Raw genomic sequence first — 20,099 nt, 5'->3', positions numbered from 1 at the left:
AGACCAACGTTCGTTACGGATTTGCTTGACCTCCCCATACTTCGTCAAAATCTCACGTAAGTAACAGTTTTCAACTTCCGGCGGCAGGTTGTACACACGGACATTTTTGTATTCTACATCAGCACTGGATATGAGAACAGTACTCACCGAGGCGTCACGATGACGGAACTCAGCTCTTCCACCATGTTTTAACAGAATCCTCTCCAGTAACACAGGGTTTAACAACTTGACGAAGAAACAGTAGAGATCGGTGTCGTAATACGCAGTATGAACCTGGTCAGACGTAATACCAATGACATCCACTATGAAATCGTGAACTTCCATGGAACTCGGTTGAACATGACGCGTAGACTTGTCAAATTCGAAACACAGAGTACATTTCCTTGGGAACAACCTGGAAGACATATCCACGTATTAAGCGGTCGAGACCGCTAACACAAAACGAAACAAAACACTAAAAGCTAAGTGAATTGATGGAAGCACAAGACAGCAAATCTAGCAAACAACGAAAGTATTCACGGCTTGCACACGCTATGGCGGAGCGAAGGCACAACACGTGCGACCTGCACGGCGTCGCAAGCGGAACTGTGCCAAAGGGACGCTGTGCAAGTTCTTTGCTCAGATGTAAGTGATTGTGCAAGACATGACCCCCCGTGCTACATGTCTCGCGTCACTTTTCTGATTTGGTGTTGTCATTGGATCTGTTTTTCAAGGCTTTGATGTCCATTCTAATTGTTAGGCTAACTTTCATAGTTGTCTGAAGCAATTAGATCAAAGACTCATTATTTATGCAACAGACACGATACGTCGCTCCGAATCGCTCTGTTTACCATAGCCCTACTGATTTATACACCTGCGTATTGACAGAGTTTCTCTATATAGTCATAGTAACACAGTCCTGCTATTAGATCCGCTCACGTGCACTGCTTAAAGGTAAATGGGAATTGCATTCTTTAGAACAGCATCCGCTCACAAAGTGGTAAACGACGCACTGGAAACACTGTACAATTAGTAACATTTTTTGACTTTGGTCGACTGCTGTGTCACAGCCGGTCCCCATCATATGTATACACTCCAACAACGGACGTGTGTGTCCTGTTAGCACATTTACCAGGGAGGTTAGCTGCATCACCTCCCTAGCAATTTCATGCCGTCCTCGAAGCGTCAGCCATTGCTTGCTGACAGTGTACTTCGATGAGAAGTGGCCAGATGATGCATCTCTCTCGCCGTCAGTTATAGGCGGGAATCATACTTAATGTAGTTTTCTGCAAGCGTCAGTCGACATCAGACATCTCTGTCTGACCTTTGCCCTTAATGTATCCAGCAAGCTGCCTCCTGACCGTCTCCAGTAAAAGTCCCCTTCGGCAAGCCCCTTGTGCTGAAGGGAAAATTGCCGCCGTTTCTATAGATACAGAGTGTCATTGTTTAATGGGTACAGTTAAGGAACCATAGTAAAATGTCTTGTTGTGAAACTGTCTACTTTTCTCACTTGTGGCCGAGAAAACTGTAACCCTCTCATCTTGGGCTGAAAGAATTATACATTATGATTGGGCTTACATACATTGACTCGTGAAGTAATACAAAATTATTTCAGTCTTCATTGTATTTGTTTCTGTACAAAATGTGCGTTCTATTGCTATCTGTAGGTAAAAACTGGGTATTGAAAGATAATTTCCGTGAACAGGCACGTGAATATATGGTTCCGTTTCTACAGCATTTACATATAACAGCGTCATGGATAACAGATCATGGAGAATTTTGCTTGTATGTGTAAGGTTAACACACTTCACAATAGAACTGAGGTCACAACAATTTTCACGTTTTGAAGACGCTTGTTGTTACCCATATGTCAATACCCATCTTGTGATTGGCAGACATTTTTAAAAATTGCCCATCCCTTGTGGGGATCGAACCCACGACCTTTGGATTAGAAGTCCAACGCGCTATCCTCTGCGCCAAAGGTACGCTGTGCAAGTTCTTTGCTGAGATGTAAGTGATTGTGCAAGACATGACCCCCCGTGCTACATGTCTCGCGTCACTTTTCTGATTTGGTGTTGTCATTGGATCTGTTTTTCAAGGCTTTGATGTCCATTCTAATTGTTAGGCTAACTTTCATAGTTGTCTGAAGCAATTAGATCAAAGACTCATTATTTATGCAACAGACACGATACGTCGCTCCGAATCGCTCTGTTTACCATAGCCCTACTGATTTATACACCTGCGTATTGACAGAGTTTCTCTATATAGTCATAGTAACACAGTCCTGCTATTAGATCCGCTCACGTGCACTGCTTAAAGGTAAATGGGAATTGCATTCTTTAGAACAGCATCCGCTCACAAAGTGGTAAACGACGCACTGGAAACACTGTACAATTAGTAACATTTTTTGACTTTGGTCGACTGCTGTGTCACAGCCGGTCCCCATCATATGTATACACTCCAACAACGGACGTGTGTGTCCTGTTAGCACATTTACCAGGGAGGTTAGCTGCATCACCTCCCTAGCAATTTCATGCCGTCCTCGAAGCGTCAGCCATTGCTTGCTGACAGTGTACTTCGATGAGAAGTGGCCAGATGATGCATCTCTCTCGCCGTCAGTTATAGGCGGGAATCATACTTAATGTAGTTTTCTGCAAGCGTCAGTCGACATCAGACATCTCTGTCTGACCTTTGCCCTTAATGTATCCAGCAAGCTGCCTCCTGACCGTCTCCAGTAAAAGTCCCCTTCGGCAAGCCCCTTGTGCTGAAGGGAAAATTGCCGCCGTTTCTATAGATACAGAGTGTCATTGTTTAATGGGTACAGTTAAGGAACCATAGTAAAATGTCTTGTTGTGAAACTGTCTACTTTTCTCACTTGTGGCCGAGAAAACTGTAACCCTCTCATCTTGGGCTGAAAGAATTATACATTATGATTGGGCTTACATACATTGACTCGTGAAGTAATACAAAATTATTTCAGTCTTCATTGTATTTGTTTCTGTACAAAATGTGCGTTCTATTGCTATCTGTAGGTAAAAACTGGGTATTGAAAGATAATTTCCGTGAACAGGCACGTGAATATATGGTTCCGTTTCTACAGCATTTACATATAACAGCGTCATGGATAACAGATCATGGAGAATTTTGCTTGTATGTGTAAGGTTAACACACTTCACAATAGAACTGAGGTCACAACAATTTTCACGTTTTGAAGACGCTTGTTGTTACCCATATGTCAATACCCATCTTGTGATTGGCAGACATTTTGAAAAATTGCCCGTCCCTTGTGGGGATCGAACCCACGACATTTGGATTAGAAGTCCAACGCGCTATCCTCTGCGCCAAAGGGACGCTGTGCAAGTTCTTTGCTCAGATGTAAGTGATTGTGCAAGACATGACCCCCCGTGCTACATGTCTCGCGTCACTTTTCTGATTTGGTGTTGTCATTGGATCTGTTTTTCAAGGCTTTGATGTCCATTCTAATTGTTAGGCTAACTTTCATAGTTGTCTGAAGCAATTAGATCAAAGACTCATTATTTATGCAACAGACACGATACGTCGCTCCGAATCGCTCTGTTTACCATAGCCCTACTGATTTATACACCTGCGTATTGACAGAGTTTCTCTATATAGTCATAGTAACACAGTCCTGCTATTAGATCCGCTCACGTGCACTGCTTAAAGGTAAATGGGAATTGCATTCTTTAGAACAGCATCCGCTCACAAAGTGGTAAACGACGCACTGGAAACACTGTACAATTAGTAACATTTTTTGACTTTGGTCGACTGCTGTGTCACAGCCGGTCCCCATCATATGTATACACTCCAACAACGGACGTGTGTGTCCTGTTAGCACATTTACCAGGGAGGTTAGCTGCATCACCTCCCTAGCAATTTCATGCCGTCCTCGAAGCGTCAGCCATTGCTTGCTGACAGTGTACTTCGATGAGAAGTGGCCAGATGATGCATCTCTCTCGCCGTCAGTTATAGGCGGGAATCATACTTAATGTAGTTTTCTGCAAGCGTCAGTCGACATCAGACATCTCTGTCTGACCTTTGCCCTTAATGTATCCAGCAAGCTGCCTCCTGACCGTCTCCAGTAAAAGTCCCCTTCGGCAAGCCCCTTGTGCTGAAGGGAAAATTGCCGCCGTTTCTATAGATACAGAGTGTCATTGTTTAATGGGAACAGTTAAGGAACCATAGTAAAATGTCTTGTTGTGAAACTGTCTACTTTTCTCACTTGTGGCCGAGAAAACTGTAACCCTCTCATCTTGGGCTGAAAGAATTATACATTATGATTGGGCTTACATACATTGACTCGTGAAGTAATACAAAATTATTTCAGTCTTCATTGTATTTGTTTCTGTACAAAATGTGCGTTCTATTGCTATCTGTAGGTAAAAACTGGGTATTGAAAGATAATTTCCGTGAACAGGCACGTGAATATATGGTTCCGTTTCTACAGCATTTACATATAACAGCGTCATGGGTAACAGATCATGGAGAATTTTGCTTGTATGTGTAAGGTTAACACACTTCACAATAGAACTGAGGTCACAACAATTTTCACGTTTTGAAGACGCTTGTTGTTACCCATATGTCAATACCCATCTTGTGATTGGCAGACATTTTGAAAAATTGCCCGTCCCTTGTGGGGATCGAACCCACGACATTTGGATTAGAAGTCCAACGCGCTATCCTCTGCGCCAAAGGGACGCTGTGCAAGTTCTTTGCTCAGATGTAAGTGATGGTGCAAGACATGACCCCCCGTGCTACATGTCTCGCGTCACTTTTCTGATTTGGTGTTGTCATTGGATCTGTTTTTCAAGGCTTTGATGTCCATTCTAATTGTTAGGCTAACTTTCATAGTTGTCTGAAGCAATTAGATCAAAGACTCATTATTTATGCAACAGACACGATACGTCGCTCCGAATCGCTCTGTTTACCATAGCCCTACTGATTTATACACCTGCGTATTGACAGAGTTTCTCTATATAGTCATAGTAACACAGTCCTGCTATTAGATCCGCTCACGTGCACTGCTTAAAGGTAAATGGGAATTGCATTCTTTAGAACAGCATCCGCTCACAAAGTGGTAAACGACGCACTGGAAACACTGTACAATTAGTAACATTTTTTGACTTTGGTCGACTGCTGTGTCACAGCCGGTCCCCATCATATGTATACACTCCAACAACGGACGTGTGTGTCCTGTTAGCACATTTACCAGGGAGGTTAGCTGCATCACCTCCCTAGCAATTTCATGCCGTCCTCGAAGCGTCAGCCATTGCTTGCTGACAGTGTACTTCGATGAGAAGTGGCCAGATGATGCATCTCTCTCGCCGTCAGTTATAGGCGGGAATCATACTTAATGTAGTTTTCTGCAAGCGTCAGTCGACATCAGACATCTCTGTCTGACCTTTGCCCTTAATGTATCCAGCAAGCTGCCTCCTGACCGTCTCCAGTAAAAGTCCCCTTCGGCAAGCCCCTTGTGCTGAAGGGAAAATTGCCGCCGTTTCTATAGATACAGAGTGACATTGTTTAATGGGTACAGTTAAGGAACCATAGTAAAATGTCTTGTTGTGAAACTGTCTACTTTTCTCACTTGTGGCCGAGAAAACTGTAACCCTCTCATCTTGGGCTGAAAGAATTATACATTATGATTGGGCTTACATACATTGACTCGTGAAGTAATACAAAATTATTTCAGTCTTCATTGTATTTGTTTCTGTACAAAATGTGCGTTCTATTGCTATCTGTAGGTAAAAACTGGGTATTGAAAGATAATTTCCGTGAACAGGCACGTGAATATATGGTTCCGTTTCTACAGCATTTACATATAACAGCGTCATGGATAACAGATCATGGAGAATTTTGCTTGTATGTGTAAGGTTAACACACTTCACAATAGAACTGAGGTCACAACAATTTTCACGTTTTGAAGACGCTTGTTGTTACCCATATGTCAATACCCATCTTGTGATTGGCAGACATTTTTAAAAATTGCCCGTCCCTTGTGGGGATCGAACCCACGACCTTTGGATTAGAAGTCCAACGCGCTATCCTCTGCGCCAAAGGGACGCTGTGCAAGTTCTTTGCTCAGATGTAAGTGATTGTGCAAGACATGACCCCCCGTGCTACATGTCTCGCGTCACTTTTCTGATTTGGTGTTGTCATTGGATCTGTTTTTCAAGGCTTTGATGTCCATTCTAATTGTTAGGCTAACTTTCATAGTTGTCTGAAGCAATTAGATCAAAGACTCATTATTTATGCAACAGACACGATACGTCGCTCCGAATCGCTCTGTTTACCATAGCCCTACTGATTTATACACCTGCGTATTGACAGAGTTTCTCTATATAGTCATAGTAACACAGTCCTGCTATTAGATCCGCTCACGTGCACTGCTTAAAGGTAAATGGGAATTGCATTCTTTAGAACAGCATCCGCTCACAAAGTGGTAAACGACGCACTGGAAACACTGTACAATTAGTAACATTTTTTGACTTTGGTCGACTGCTGTGTCACAGCCGGTCCCCATCATATGTATACACTCCAACAACGGACGTGTGTGTCCTGTTAGCACATTTACCAGGGAGGTTAGCTGCATCACCTCCCTAGCAATTTCATGCCGTCCTCGAAGCGTCAGCCATTGCTTGCTGACAGTGTACTTCGATGAGAAGTGGCCAGATGATGCATCTCTCTCGCCGTCAGTTATAGGCGGGAATCATACTTAATGTAGTTTTCTGCAAGCGTCAGTCGACATCAGACATCTCTGTCTGACCTTTGCCCTTAATGTATCCAGCAAGCTGCCTCCTGACCGTCTCCAGTAAAAGTCCCCTTCGGCAAGCCCCTTGTGCTGAAGGGAAAATTGCCGCCGTTTCTATAGATACAGAGTGTCATTGTTTAATGGGTACAGTTAAGGAACCATAGTAAAATGTCTTGTTGTGAAACTGTCTACTTTTCTCACTTGTGGCCGAGAAAACTGTAACCCTCTCATCTTGGGCTGAAAGAATTATACATTATGATTGGGCTTACATACATTGACTCGTGAAGTAATACAAAATTATTTCAGTCTTCATTGTATTTGTTTCTGTACAAAATGTGCGTTCTATTGCTATCTGTAGGTAAAAACTGGGTATTGAAAGATAATTTCCGTGAACAGGCACGTGAATATATGGTTCCGTTTCTACAGCATTTACATATAACAGCGTCATGGATAACAGATCATGGAGAATTTTGCTTGTATGTGTAAGGTTAACACACTTCACAATAGAACTGAGGTCACAACAATTTTCACGTTTTGAAGACGCTTGTTGTTACCCATATGTCAATACCCATCTTGTGATTGGCAGACATTTTTAAAAATTGCCCGTCCCTTGTGGGGATCGAACCCACGACCTTTGGATTAGAAGTCCAACGCGCTATCCTCTGCGCCAAAAGGACGCTGTGCAAGTTCTTTGCTCAGATGTAAGTGATTGTGCAAGACATGACCCCCCGTGCTACATGTCTCGCGTCACTTTTCTGATTTGGTGTTGTCATTGGATCTGTTTTTCAAGGCTTTGATGTCCATTCTAATTGTTAGGCTAACTTTCATAGTTGTCTGAAGCAATTAGATCAAAGACTCATTATTTATGCAACAGACACGATACGTCGCTCCGAATCGCTCTGTTTACCATAGCCCTACTGATTTATACACCTGCGTATTGACAGAGTTTCTCTATATAGTCATAGTAACACAGTCCTGCTATTAGATCCGCTCACGTGCACTGCTTAAAGGTAAATGGGAATTGCATTCTTTAGAACAGCATCCGCTCACAAAGTGGTAAACGACGCACTGGAAACACTGTACAATTAGTAACATTTTTTGACTTTGGTCGACTGCTGTGTCACAGCCGGTCCCCATCATATGTATACACTCCAACAACGGACGTGTGTGTCCTGTTAGCACATTTACCAGGGAGGTTAGCTGCATCACCTCCCTAGCAATTTCATGCCGTCCTCGAAGCGTCAGCCATTGCTTGCTGACAGTGTACTTCGATGAGAAGTGGCCAGATGATGCATCTCTCTCGCCGTCAGTTATAGGCGGGAATCATACTTAATGTAGTTTTCTGCAAGCGTCAGTCGACATCAGACATCTCTGTCTGACCTTCGCCCTTAATGTATCCAGCAAGCTGCCTCCTGACCGTCTCCAGTAAAAGTCCCCTTCGGCAAGCCCCTTGTGCTGAAGGGAAAATTGCCGCCGTTTCTATAGATACAGATTGTCATTGTTTAATGGGTACAGTTAAGGAACCATAGTAAAATGTCTTGTTGTGAAACTGTCTACTTTTCTCACTTGTGGCCGAGAAAACTGTAACCCTCTCATCTTGGGCTGAAAGAATTATACATTATGATTGGGCTTACATACATTGACTCGTGAAGTAATACAAAATTATTTCAGTCTTCATTGTATTTGTTTCTGTACAAAATGTGCGTTCTATTGCTATCTGTAGGTAAAAACTGGGTATTGAAAGATAATTTCCGTGAACAGGCACGTGAATATATGGTTCCGTTTCTACAGCATTTACATATAACAGCGTCATGGATAACAGATCATGGAGAATTTTGCTTGTATGTGTAAGGTTAACACACTTCACAATAGAACTGAGGTCACAACAATTTTCACGTTTTGAAGACGCTTGTTGTTACCCATATGTCAATACCCATCTTGTGATTGGCAGACATTTTTAAAAATTGCCCGTCCCTTGTGGGGATCGAACCCACGACCTTTGGATTAGAAGTCCAACGCGCTATCCTCTGCGCCAAAGGGACGCTGTGCAAGTTCTTTGCTCAGATGTAAGTGATTGTGCAAGACATGACCCCCCGTGCTACATGTCTCGCGTCACTTTTCTGATTTGGTGTTGTCATTGGATCTGTTTTTCAAGGCTTTGATGTCCATTCTAATTGTTAGGCTAACTTTCATAGTTGTCTGAAGCAATTAGATCAAAGACTCATTATTTATGCAACAGACACGATACGTCGCTCCGAATCGCTCTGTTTACCATAGCCCTACTGATTTATACACCTGCGTATTGACAGAGTTTCTCTATATAGTCATAGTAACACAGTCCTGCTATTAGATCCGCTCACGTGCACTGCTTAAAGGTAAATGGGAATTGCATTCTTTAGAACAGCATCCGCTCACAAAGTGGTAAACGACGCACTGGAAACACTGTACAATTAGTAACATTTTTTGCATTTGGTCGACTGCTGTGTCACAGCCGGTCCCCATCATATGTATACACTCCAACAACGGACGTGTGTGTCCTGTTAGCACATTTACCAGGGAGGTTAGCTGCATCACCTCCCTAGCAATTTCATGCCGTCCTCGAAGCGTCAGCCATTGCTTGCTGACAGTGTACTTCGATGAGAAGTGGCCAGATGATGCATCTCTCTCGCCGTCAGTTATAGGCGGGAATCATACTTAATGTAGTTTTCTGCAAGCGTCAGTCGACATCAGACATCTCTGTCTGACCTTTGCCCTTAATGTATCCAGCAAGCTGCCTCCTGACCGTCTCCAGTAAAAGTCCCCTTCGGCAAGCCCCTTGTGCTGAAGGGAAAATTGCCGCCGTTTCTATAGATACAGAGTGTCATTGTTTAATGGGTACAGTTAAGGAACCATAGTAAAATGTCTTGTTGTGAAACTGTCTACTTTTCTCACTTGTGGCCGAGAAGACTGTAACCCTCTCATCTTGGGCTGAAAGAATTATACATTATGATTGGGCTTACATACATTGACTCGTGAAGTAATACAAAATTATTTCAGTCTTCATTGTATTTGTTTCTGTACAAAATGTGCGTTCTATTGCTATCTGTAGGTAAAAACTGGGTATTGAAAGATAATTTCCGTGAACAGGCACGTGAATATATGGTTCCGTTTCTACAGCATTTACATATAACAGCGTCATGGATAACAGATCATGGAGAATTTTGCTTGTATGTGTAAGGTTAACACACTTCACAATAGAACTGAGGTCACAACAATTTTCACGTTTTGAAGACGCTTGTTGTTACCCATATGTCAATACCCATCTTGTGATTGGCAGACATTTTTAAAAATTGCCCGTTCCTTGTGGGGATCGAACCCACGACATTTGGATTAGAAGTCCAACGCGCTATCCTCTGCGCCAAAGGGACGCTGTGCAAGTTCTTTGCTCAGATGTAAGTGATTGTGCAAGACATGACCCCCCGTGCTACATGTCTCGCGTCACTTTTCTGATTTGGTGTTGTCATTGGATCTGTTTTTCAAGGCTTTGATGTCCATTCTAATTGTTAGGCTAACTTTCATAGTTGTCTGAAGCAATTAGATCAAAGACTCATTATTTATGCAACAGACACGATACGTCGCTCCGAATCGCTCTGTTTACCATAGCCCTACTGATTTATACACCTGCGTATTGACAGAGTTTCTCTATATAGTCATAGTAACACAGTCCTGCTATTAGATTCGCTGACGTGCACTGCTTAAAGGTAAATGGGAATTGCATTCTTTAGAACAGCATCCGCTCACAAAGTGGTAAACTACGCACTGGAAACACTGTACAATTAGTAACATTTTTTGACTTTGGTCGACTGCTGTGTCACAGCCGGTCCCCATCATATGTATACACTCCAACAACGGACGTGTGTGTCCTGTTAGCACATTTACCAGGGAGGTTAGCTGCATCACCTCCCTAGCAATTTCATGCCGTCCTCGAAGCGTCAGCCATTGCTTGCTGACAGTGTACTTCGATGAGAAGTGGCCAGATGATGCATCTCTCTCGCCGTCAGTTATAGGCGGGAATCATACTTAATGTAGTTTTCTGCAAGCGTCAGTCGACATCAGACATCTCTGTCTGACCTTTGCCCTTAATGTATCCAGCAAGCTGCCTCCTGACCGTCTCCAGTAAAAGTCCCCTTCGGCAAGCCCCTTGTGCTGAAGGGAAAATTGCCGCCGTTTCTATAGATACAGAGTGTCATTGTTTAATGGGTACAGTTAAGGAACCATAGTAAAATGTCTTGTTGTGAAACTGTCAACTTTTCTCACTTGTGGCCGAGAAAACTGTAACCCTCTCATCTTGGGCTGAAAGAATTATACATTATGATTGGGCTTACATACATTGACTCGTGAAGTAATACAAAATTATTTCAGTCTTCATTGTATTTGTTTCTGTACAAAATGTGCGTTCTATTGCTATCTGTAGGTAAAAACTGGGTATTGAAAGATAATTTCCGTGAACAGGCACGTGAATATATGGTTCCGTTTCTACAGCATTTACATATAACAGCGTCATGGATAACAGATCATGGAGAATTTTGCTTGTATGTGTAAGGTTAACACACTTCACAATAGAACTGAGGTCACAACAATTTTCACGTTTTGAAGACGCTTGTTGTTACCCATATGTCAATACCCATCTTGTGATTGGCAGACATTTTTAAAAATTGCCCGTCCCTTGTGGGGATCGAACCCACGACCTTTGGATTAGAAGTCCAACGCGCTATCCTCTGCGCCAAAGGGACGCTGTGCAAGTTCTTTGCTCAGATGTAAGTGATTGTGCAAGACATGACCCCCCGTGCTACATGTCTCGCGTCACTTTTCTGATTTGGTGTTGTCATTGGATCTGTTTTTCAAGGCTTTGATGTCCATTCTAATTGTTAGGCTAACTTTCATAGTTGTCTGAAGCAATTAGATCAAAGACTCATTATTTATGCAACAGACACGATACGTCGCTCCGAATCGCTCTGTTTACCATAGCCCTACTGATTTATACACCTGCGTATTGACAGAGTTTCTCTATACAGTCATAGTAACACAGTCCTGCTATTAGATCCGCTCACGTGCACTGCTTAAAGGTAAATGGGAATTGCATTCTTTAGAACAGCATCCGCTCACAAAGTGGTAAACGACGCACTGGAAACACTGTACAATTAGTAACATTTTTTGACTTTGGTCGACTGCTGTGTCACAGCCGGTCCCCATCATATGTATACACTCCAACAACGGACGTGTGTGTCCTGTTAGCACATTTACCAGGGAGGTTAGCTGCATCACCTCCCTAGCAATTTCATGCCGTCCTCGAAGCGTCAGCCATTGCTTGCTGACAGTGTGCTTCGATGAGAAGTGGCCAGATGATGCATCTCTCTCGCCGTCAGTTATAGGCGGGAATCATACTTAATGTAGTTTTCTGCAAGCGTCAGTCGACATCAGACATCTCTGTCTGACCTTTGCCCTTAATGTATCCAGCAAGCTGCCTCCTGACCGTCTCCAGTAAAAGTCCCCTTCGGCAAGCCCCTTGTGCTGAAGGGAAAATTGCCGCCGTTTCTATAGATACAGAGTGTCATTGTTTAATGGGTACAGTTAAGGAACCATAGTAAAATGTCTTGTTGTGAAACTGTCTACTTTTCTCACTTGTGGCCGAGAAAACTGTAACCCTCTCATCTTGGGCTGAAAGAATTATACATTATGATTGGGCTTACATACATTGACTCGTGAAGTAATACAAAATTATTTCAGTCTTCATTGTATTTGTTTCTGTACAAAATGTGCGTTCTATTGCTATCTGTAGGTAAAAACTGGGTGAAACTTCCTGGCAGATTAAAACTGTGTGCCCGACCGAGACTCGAACTCGGGACCTTTGCCTTTCGCGGGCAAGTGCTCTACCAACTGAGCTACCGAAGCACGACTCACGCCCGGTACTCACAGCTTTACTTCTGCCAGTACCTCGTCTCCTACCTTCTGTAAAGTTTTGAAGGTAGGAGACGAGGTACTGGCAGAAGTAAAGCTGTGAGTACCGGGCGTGAGTCGTGCTTCGGTAGCTCAGTTGGTAGAGCACTTGCCCGCGAAAGGCAAAGGTCCCGAGTTCGAGTCTCGGTCGGGCACACAGTTTTAATCTGCCAGGAAGTTTCATATCAGCGCACACTCCGCTGCAGAGTGAAAATCTCATTCTAAAAACTGGGTATTGAAAGATAATTTCCGTGAACAGGCACGTGAATATATGGTTCCGTTTCTACAGCATTTACATATAACAGCGTCATGGATAACAGATCATGGAGAATTTTGCTTGTATGTGTAAGGTTAACACACTTCACAATAGAACTGAGGTCACAACAATTTTCACGTTTTGAAGACGCTTGTTGTTACCCATATGTCAATACCCATCTTGTGATTGGCAGACATTTTTAAAAATTGCCCGTCCCTTGTGGGGATCGAACCCACGACCTTTGGATTAGAAGTCCAACGCGCTATCCTCTGCGCCAAAGGGACGCTGTGCAAGTTCTTTGCTCAGATGTAAGTGATTGTGCAAGACATGACCCCCCGTGCTACATGTCTCGCGTCACTTTTCTGATTTGGTGTTGTCATTGGATCTGTTTTTCAAGGCTTTGATGTCCATTCTAATTGTTAGGCTAACTTTCATAGTTGTCTGAAGCAATTAGATCAAAGACTCATTATTTATGCAACAGACACGATACGTCGCTCCGAATCGCTCTGTTTACCATAGCCCTACTGATTTATACACCTGCGTATTGACAGAGTTTCTCTATATAGTCATAGTAACACAGTCCTGCTATTAGATCCGCTCACGTGCACTGCTTAAAGGTAAATGGGAATTGCATTCTTTAGAACAGCATCCGCTCACAAAGTGGTAAACGACGCACTGGAAACACTGTACAATTAGTAACATTTTTTGACTTTGGTCGACTGCTGTGTCACAGCCGGTCCCCATCATATGTATACACTCCAACAACGGACGTGTGTGTCCTGTTAGCACATTTACCAGGGAGGTTAGCTGCATCACCTCCTTAGCAATTTCATGCCGTCCTCGAAGCGTCAGCCATTGCTTGCTGACAGTGTACTTCGATGAGAAGTGGCCAGATGATGCATCTCTCTCGCCGTCAGTTATAGGCGGGAATCATACTTAATGTAGTTTTCTGCAAGCGTCAGTCGACATCAGACATCTCTGTCTGACCTTTGCCCTTAATGTATCCAGCAAGCTGCCTCCTGACCGTCTCCAGTAAAAGTCCCCTTCGGCAAGCCCCTTGTGCTGAAGGGAAAATTGCCGCCGTTTCTATAGATACAGAGTGTCATTGTTTAATGGGTACAGTTAAGGAACCATAGTAAAATGTCTTGTTGTGAAACTGTCTACTTTTCTCACTTGTGGCCGAGAAAACTGTAACCCTCTCATATTGGGCTGAAAGAATTATGGATTATGATTGGGCTTACATACATTGACTCGTGAAGTAATACAAAATTATTTCAGTCTTCATTGTATTTGTTTCTGTACAAAATGTGCGTTCTATTGCTATCTGTAGGTAAAAACTGGGTATTGAAAGATAATTTCCGTGAACAGGCACGTGAATATATGGTTCCGTTTCTACAGCATTTACATATAACAGCGTCATGGATAACAGATCATGGAGAATTTTGCTTGTATGTGTAAGGTTAACACACTTCACAATAGAACTGAGGTCACAACAATTTTCACGTTTTGAAGACGCTTGTTGTTACCCATATGTCAATACCCATCTTGTGATTGGCAGACATTTTTAAAAATTGCCCGTCCCTTGTGGGGATCGAACCCACGACCTTTGGATTAGAAGTCCAACGCGCTATCCTCTGCGCCAAAGGGACGCTGTGCAAGTACTTTGCTCAGATGTAAGTGATTGTGCAAGACATGACCCCCCCGTGCTACATGTCTCGCGTCACTTTTCTGATTTGGTGTTGTCATTGGATCTGTTTTTCAAGGCTTTGATGTCCATTCTAATTGTTAGGCTAACTTTCATAGTTGTCTGAAGCAATTAGATCAAAGACTCATTATTTATGCAACAGACACGATACGTCGCTCCGAATCGCTCTGTTTACCATAGCCCTACTGATTTATACACCTGCGTATTGACAGAGTTTCTCTATATAGTCATAGTAACACAGTCCTGCTATTAGATCCGCTCACGTGCACTGCTTAAAGGTAAATGGGAATTGCATTCTTTAGAACAGCATCCGCTCACAAAGTGGTAAACGACGCACTGGAAACACTGTACAATTAGTAACATTTTTTGACTTTGGTCGACTGCTGTGTCACAGCCGGTCCCCATCATATGTATACACTCCAACAACGGACGTGTGTGTCCTGTTAGCACATTTACCAGGGAGGTTAGCTGCATCACCTCCCTAGCAATTTCATGCCGTCCTCGAAGCGTCAGCCATTGCTTGCTGACAGTGTACTTCGATGAGAAGTGGCCAGATGATGCATCTCTCTCGCCGTCAGTTATAGGCGGGAATCATACTTAATGTAGTTTTCTGCAAGCGTCAGTCGACATCAGACATCTCTGTCTGACCTTTGCCCTTAATGTATCCAGCAAGCTGCCTCCTGACCGTCTCCAGTAAAAGTCCCCTTCGGCAAGCCCCTTGTGCTGAAGGGAAAATTGCCGCCGTTTCTATAGATACAGAGTGTCATTGTTTAATGGGTACAGTTAAGGAACCATAGTAAAATGTCTTGTTGTGAAACTGTCTACTTTTCTCACTTGTGGCCGAGAAAACTGTAACCCTCTCATCTTGGGCTGAAAGAATTATACATTATGATTGGGCTTACATACATTGACTCGTGAAGTAATACAAAATTATTTCAGTCTTCATTGTATTTGTTTCTGTACAAAATGTGCGTTCTATTGCTATCTGTAGGTAAAAACTGGGTATCGAAAGATAATTTCCGTGAACAGGCACGTGAATATATGGTTCCGTTTCTACAGCATTTACATATAACAGCGTCATGGATAACAGATCATGGAGAATTTTGCTTGTATGTGTAAGGTTAACACACTTCACAATAGAACTGAGGTCACAACAATTTTCACGTTTTGAAGACGCTTGTTGTTACCCATATGTCAATACCCATCTTGTGATTGGCAGACATTTTTAAAAATTGCCCGTCCCTTGTGGGGATCGAACCCACGACCTTTGGATTAGAAGTCCAACGCGCTATCCTCTGCGCCAAAGGGACGCTGTGCAAGTTCTTTGCTCAGATGTAAGTGATTGTGCAAGACATGACCCCCCGTGCTACATGTCTCGCGTCACTTTTCTGATTTGGTGTTGTCATTGGATCTGTTTTTCAAGGCTTTGATGTCCATTCTAATTGTTAGGCTAACTTTCATAGTTGTCTGAAGCAATTAGATCAAAGACTCATTATTTATGCAACAGACACGATACGTCGCTCCGAATCGCTCTGTTTACCATAGCCCTACTGATTTATACACCTGCGTATTGACAGAGTTTCTCTATATAGTCATAGTAACACAGTCCTGCTATTAGATCCGCTCACGTGCACTGCTTAAAGGTAAATGGGAATTGCATTCTTTAGAACAGCATCCGCTCACAAAGTGGTAAACGACGCACTGGAAACACTGTACAATTAGTAACATTTTTTGACTTTGGTCGACTGCTGTGTCACAGCCGGTCCCCATCATATGTATACACTCCAACAACGGACGTGTGTGTCCTGTTAGCACATTTACCAGGGAGGTTAGCTGCATCACCTCCCTAGCAATTTCATGCCGTCCTCGAAGCGTCAGCCATTGCTTGCTGACAGTGTACTTCGATGAGAAGTGGCCAGATGATGCATCTCTCTCGCCGTCAGTTATAGGCGGGAATCATACTTAATGTAGTTTTCTGCAAGCGTCAGTCGACATCAGACATCTCTGTCTGACCTTTGCCCTTAATGTATCCAGCAAGCTGCCTCCTGACCGTCTCCAGTAAAAGTCCCCTTCGGCAAGCCCCTTGTGCTGAAGGGAAAATTGCCGCCGTTTCTATAGATACAGAGTGTCATTGTTTAATGGGTACAGTTAAGGAACCATAGTAAAATGTCTTGTTGTGAAACTGTCTACTTTTCTCACTTGTGGCCGAGAAAACTGTAACCCTCTCATCTTGGGCTGAAAGAATTATACATTATGATTGGGCTTACATACATTGACTCGTGAAGTAATACAAAATTATTTCAGTCTTCATTGTATTTGTTTCTGTACAAAATGTGCGTTCTATTGCTATCTGTAGGTAAAAACTGGGTATTGAAAGATAATTTCCGTGAACAGGCACGTGAATATATGGTTCCGTTTCTACAGCATTTACATATAACAGCGTCATGGATAACAGATCATGGAGAATTTTGCTTGTATGTGTAAGGTTAACACACTTCACAATAGAACTGAGGTCACAACAATTTTCACGTTTTGAAGACGCTTGTTGTTACCCATATGTCAATACCCATCTTGTGATTGGCAGACATTTTTAAAAATTGCCCGTCCCTTGTGGGGATCGAACCCACGACCTTTGGATTAGAAGTCCAACGCGCTATCCTCTGCGCCAAAGGGACGCTGTGCAAGTTCTTTGGTCAGATGTAAGTGACTGTGCAAGACATGACCCCCGTGCTACATGTCTCGCGTCACTTTTCTGATTTGGTGTTGTCATTGGATCTGTTTTTCAAGGCTTTGATGTCCATTCTAATTGTTAGGCTAACTTTCATAGTTGTCTGAAGCAATTAGATCAAAGACTCATTATTTATGCAACAGACACGATACGTCGCTCCGAATCGCTCTGTTTACCATAGCCCTACTGATTTATACACCTGCGTATTGACAGAGTTTCTCTATATAGTCATAGTAACACAGTCCTGCTATTAGATCCGCTCACGTGCACTGCTTAAAGGTAAATGGGAATTGCATTCTTTAGAACAGCATCCGCTCACAAAGTGGTAAACGACGCACTGGAAACACTGTACAATTAGTAACATTTTTTGACTTTGGTCGACTGCTGTGTCACAGCCGGTCCCCATCATATGTATACACTCCAACAACGGACGTGTGTGTCCTGTTAGCACATTTACCAGGGAGGTTAGCTGCATCACCTCCCTAGCAATTTCATGCCGTCCTCGAAGCGTCAGCCATTGCTTGCTGACAGTGTGCTTCGATGAGAAGTGGCCAGATGATGCATCTCTCTCGCCGTCAGTTATAGGCGGGAATCATACTTAATGTAGTTTTCTGCAAGCGTCAGTCGACATCAGACATCTCTGTCTGACCTTTGCCCTTAATGTATCCAGCAAGCTGCCTCCTGACCGTCTCCAGTAAAAGTCCCCTTCGGCAAGCCCCTTGTGCTGAAGGGAAAATTGCCGCCGTTTCTATAGATACAGAGTGTCATTGTTTAATGGGTACAGTTAAGGAACCATAGTAAAATGTCTTGTTGTGAAACTGTCTACTTTTCTCACTTGTGGCCGAGAAAACTGTAACCCTCTCATCTTGGGCTGAAAGAATTATACATTATGATTGGGCTTACATACATTGACTCGTGAAGTAATACAAAATTATTTCAGTCTTCATTGTATTTGTTTCTGTACAAAATGTGCGTTCTATTGCTATCTGTAGGTAAAAACTGGGTATCGAAAGATAATTTCCGTGAACAGGCACGTGAATATATGGTTCCGTTTCTACAGCATTTACATATAACAGCGTCATGGATAACAGATCATGGAGAATTTTGCTTGTATGTGTAAGGTTAACACACTTCACAATAGAACTGAGGTCACAACAATTTTCACGTTTTGAAGACGCTTGTTGTTACCCATATGTCAATACCCATCTTGTGATTGGCAGACATTTTTAAAAATTGCCCGTCCCTTGTGGGGATCGAACCCACGACCTTTGGATTAGAAGTCCAACGCGCTATCCTCTGCGCCAAAGGGACGCTGTGCAAGTTCTTTGCTCAGATGTAAGTGATTGTGCAAGACATGACCCCCCGTGCTACATGTCTCGCGTCACTTTTCTGATTTGGTGTTGTCATTGGATCTGTTTTTCAAGGCTTTGATGTCCATTCTAATTGTTAGGCTAACTTTCATAGTTGTCTGAAGCAATTAGATCAAAGACTCATTATTTATGCAACAGACACGATACGTCGCTCCGAATCGCTCTGTTTACCATAGCCCTACTGATTTATACACCTGCGTATTGACAGAGTTTCTCTATATAGTCATAGTAACACAGTCCTGCTATTAGATCCGCTCACGTGCACTGCTTAAAGGTAAATGGGAATTGCATTCTTTAGAACAGCATCCGCTCACAAAGTGGTAAACGACGCACTGGAAACACTGTACAATTAGTAACATTTTTTGACTTTGGTCGACTGCTGTGTCACAGCCGGTCCCCATCATATGTATACACTCCAACAACGGACGTGTGTGTCCTGTTAGCACATTTACCAGGGAGGTTAGCTGCATCACCTCCCTAGCAATTTCATGCCGTCCTCGAAGCGTCAGCCATTGCTTGCTGACAGTGTACTTCGATGAGAAGTGGCCAGATGATGCATCTCTCTCGCCGTCAATTATAGGCGGGAATCATACTTAATGTAGTTTTCTGCAAGCGTCAGTCGACATCAGACATCTCTGTCTGACCTTTGCCCTTAATGTATCCAGCAAGCTGCCTCCTGACCGTCTCCAGTAAAAGTCCCCTTCGGCAAGCCCCTTGTGCTGAAGGGAAAATTGCCGCCGTTTCTATAGATACAGAGTGTCATTGTTTAATGGGTACAGTTAAGGAACCATAGTAAAATGTCTTGTTGTGAAACTGTCTACTTTTCTCACTTGTGGCCGAGAAAACTGTAACCCTCTCATCTTGGGCTGAAAGAATTATAAATTATGATTGGGCTTACATACATTGACTCGTGAAGTAATACAAAATTATTTCAGTCTTCATTGTATTTGTTTCTGTACAAAATGTGCGTTCTATTGCTATCTGTAGGTAAAAACTGGGTATTGAAAGATAATTTCCGTGAACAGGCACGTGAATATATGGTTCCGTTTCTACAGCATTTACATATAACAGCGTCATGGATAACAGATCATGGAGAATTTTGCTTGTATGTGTAAGGTTAACACACTTCACAATAGAACTGAGGTCACAACAATTTTCACGTTTTGAAGACGCTTGTTGTTACCCATATGTCAATACCCATCTTGTGATTGGCAGACATTTTTAAAAATTGCCCGTCCCTTGTGGGGATCGAACCCACGACCTTTGGATTAGAAGTCCAACGCGCTATCCTCTGCGCCAAAGGGACGCTGTGCAAG

At 43.0% G+C, this 20,099-nt stretch overlaps 14 non-coding genes across 14 annotated transcripts; all 14 read right to left on the bottom strand.

The window, feature by feature from the left end:
- Positions 1-1,892: 1,892 nt before the first annotated feature.
- On the bottom strand, positions 1,893-1,965 carry Trnar-ucu (transfer RNA arginine (anticodon UCU)). Its single transcript has one exon. It is a non-coding gene; the product is annotated as a tRNA-Arg (tRNA).
- Positions 1,966-3,257: 1,292 nt separating this feature from the next.
- Trnar-ucu (transfer RNA arginine (anticodon UCU)) lies at positions 3,258-3,330 on the bottom strand. The gene has a single exon. It is a non-coding gene; the product is annotated as a tRNA-Arg (tRNA).
- Positions 3,331-4,622: 1,292 nt separating this feature from the next.
- Trnar-ucu (transfer RNA arginine (anticodon UCU)) lies at positions 4,623-4,695 on the bottom strand. Its single transcript has one exon. It is a non-coding gene; the product is annotated as a tRNA-Arg (tRNA).
- Positions 4,696-5,987: 1,292 nt separating this feature from the next.
- On the bottom strand, positions 5,988-6,060 carry Trnar-ucu (transfer RNA arginine (anticodon UCU)). Its single transcript has one exon. It is a non-coding gene; the product is annotated as a tRNA-Arg (tRNA).
- Positions 6,061-7,352: 1,292 nt separating this feature from the next.
- Positions 7,353-7,425, bottom strand: Trnar-ucu (transfer RNA arginine (anticodon UCU)). Its single transcript has one exon. It is a non-coding gene; the product is annotated as a tRNA-Arg (tRNA).
- Positions 7,426-8,717: 1,292 nt separating this feature from the next.
- Trnar-ucu (transfer RNA arginine (anticodon UCU)) lies at positions 8,718-8,790 on the bottom strand. The gene has a single exon. It is a non-coding gene; the product is annotated as a tRNA-Arg (tRNA).
- Positions 8,791-10,082: 1,292 nt separating this feature from the next.
- Trnar-ucu (transfer RNA arginine (anticodon UCU)) lies at positions 10,083-10,155 on the bottom strand. Its single transcript has one exon. It is a non-coding gene; the product is annotated as a tRNA-Arg (tRNA).
- A 1,292-nt stretch (positions 10,156-11,447) lies between these two features.
- Trnar-ucu (transfer RNA arginine (anticodon UCU)) lies at positions 11,448-11,520 on the bottom strand. The gene has a single exon. It is a non-coding gene; the product is annotated as a tRNA-Arg (tRNA).
- A 1,671-nt stretch (positions 11,521-13,191) lies between these two features.
- Trnar-ucu (transfer RNA arginine (anticodon UCU)) lies at positions 13,192-13,264 on the bottom strand. The gene has a single exon. It is a non-coding gene; the product is annotated as a tRNA-Arg (tRNA).
- A 1,292-nt stretch (positions 13,265-14,556) lies between these two features.
- Positions 14,557-14,629, bottom strand: Trnar-ucu (transfer RNA arginine (anticodon UCU)). The gene has a single exon. It is a non-coding gene; the product is annotated as a tRNA-Arg (tRNA).
- A 1,293-nt stretch (positions 14,630-15,922) lies between these two features.
- Positions 15,923-15,995, bottom strand: Trnar-ucu (transfer RNA arginine (anticodon UCU)). The gene has a single exon. It is a non-coding gene; the product is annotated as a tRNA-Arg (tRNA).
- A 1,292-nt stretch (positions 15,996-17,287) lies between these two features.
- Trnar-ucu (transfer RNA arginine (anticodon UCU)) lies at positions 17,288-17,360 on the bottom strand. The gene has a single exon. It is a non-coding gene; the product is annotated as a tRNA-Arg (tRNA).
- Positions 17,361-18,651: 1,291 nt separating this feature from the next.
- Positions 18,652-18,724, bottom strand: Trnar-ucu (transfer RNA arginine (anticodon UCU)). Its single transcript has one exon. It is a non-coding gene; the product is annotated as a tRNA-Arg (tRNA).
- Positions 18,725-20,016: 1,292 nt separating this feature from the next.
- Trnar-ucu (transfer RNA arginine (anticodon UCU)) lies at positions 20,017-20,089 on the bottom strand. The gene has a single exon. It is a non-coding gene; the product is annotated as a tRNA-Arg (tRNA).
- Positions 20,090-20,099: the final 10 nt, after the last annotated feature.

Source organism: Schistocerca nitens, chromosome 1, assembly GCF_023898315.1.
Source record: "Schistocerca nitens isolate TAMUIC-IGC-003100 chromosome 1, iqSchNite1.1, whole genome shotgun sequence".
Lineage (NCBI taxonomy): Eukaryota > Metazoa > Arthropoda > Insecta > Orthoptera > Acrididae > Schistocerca > Schistocerca nitens.
Note: the sequence above shows the minus strand (reverse complement) of the source record. Positions and strands in the feature narration are given on the sequence as shown.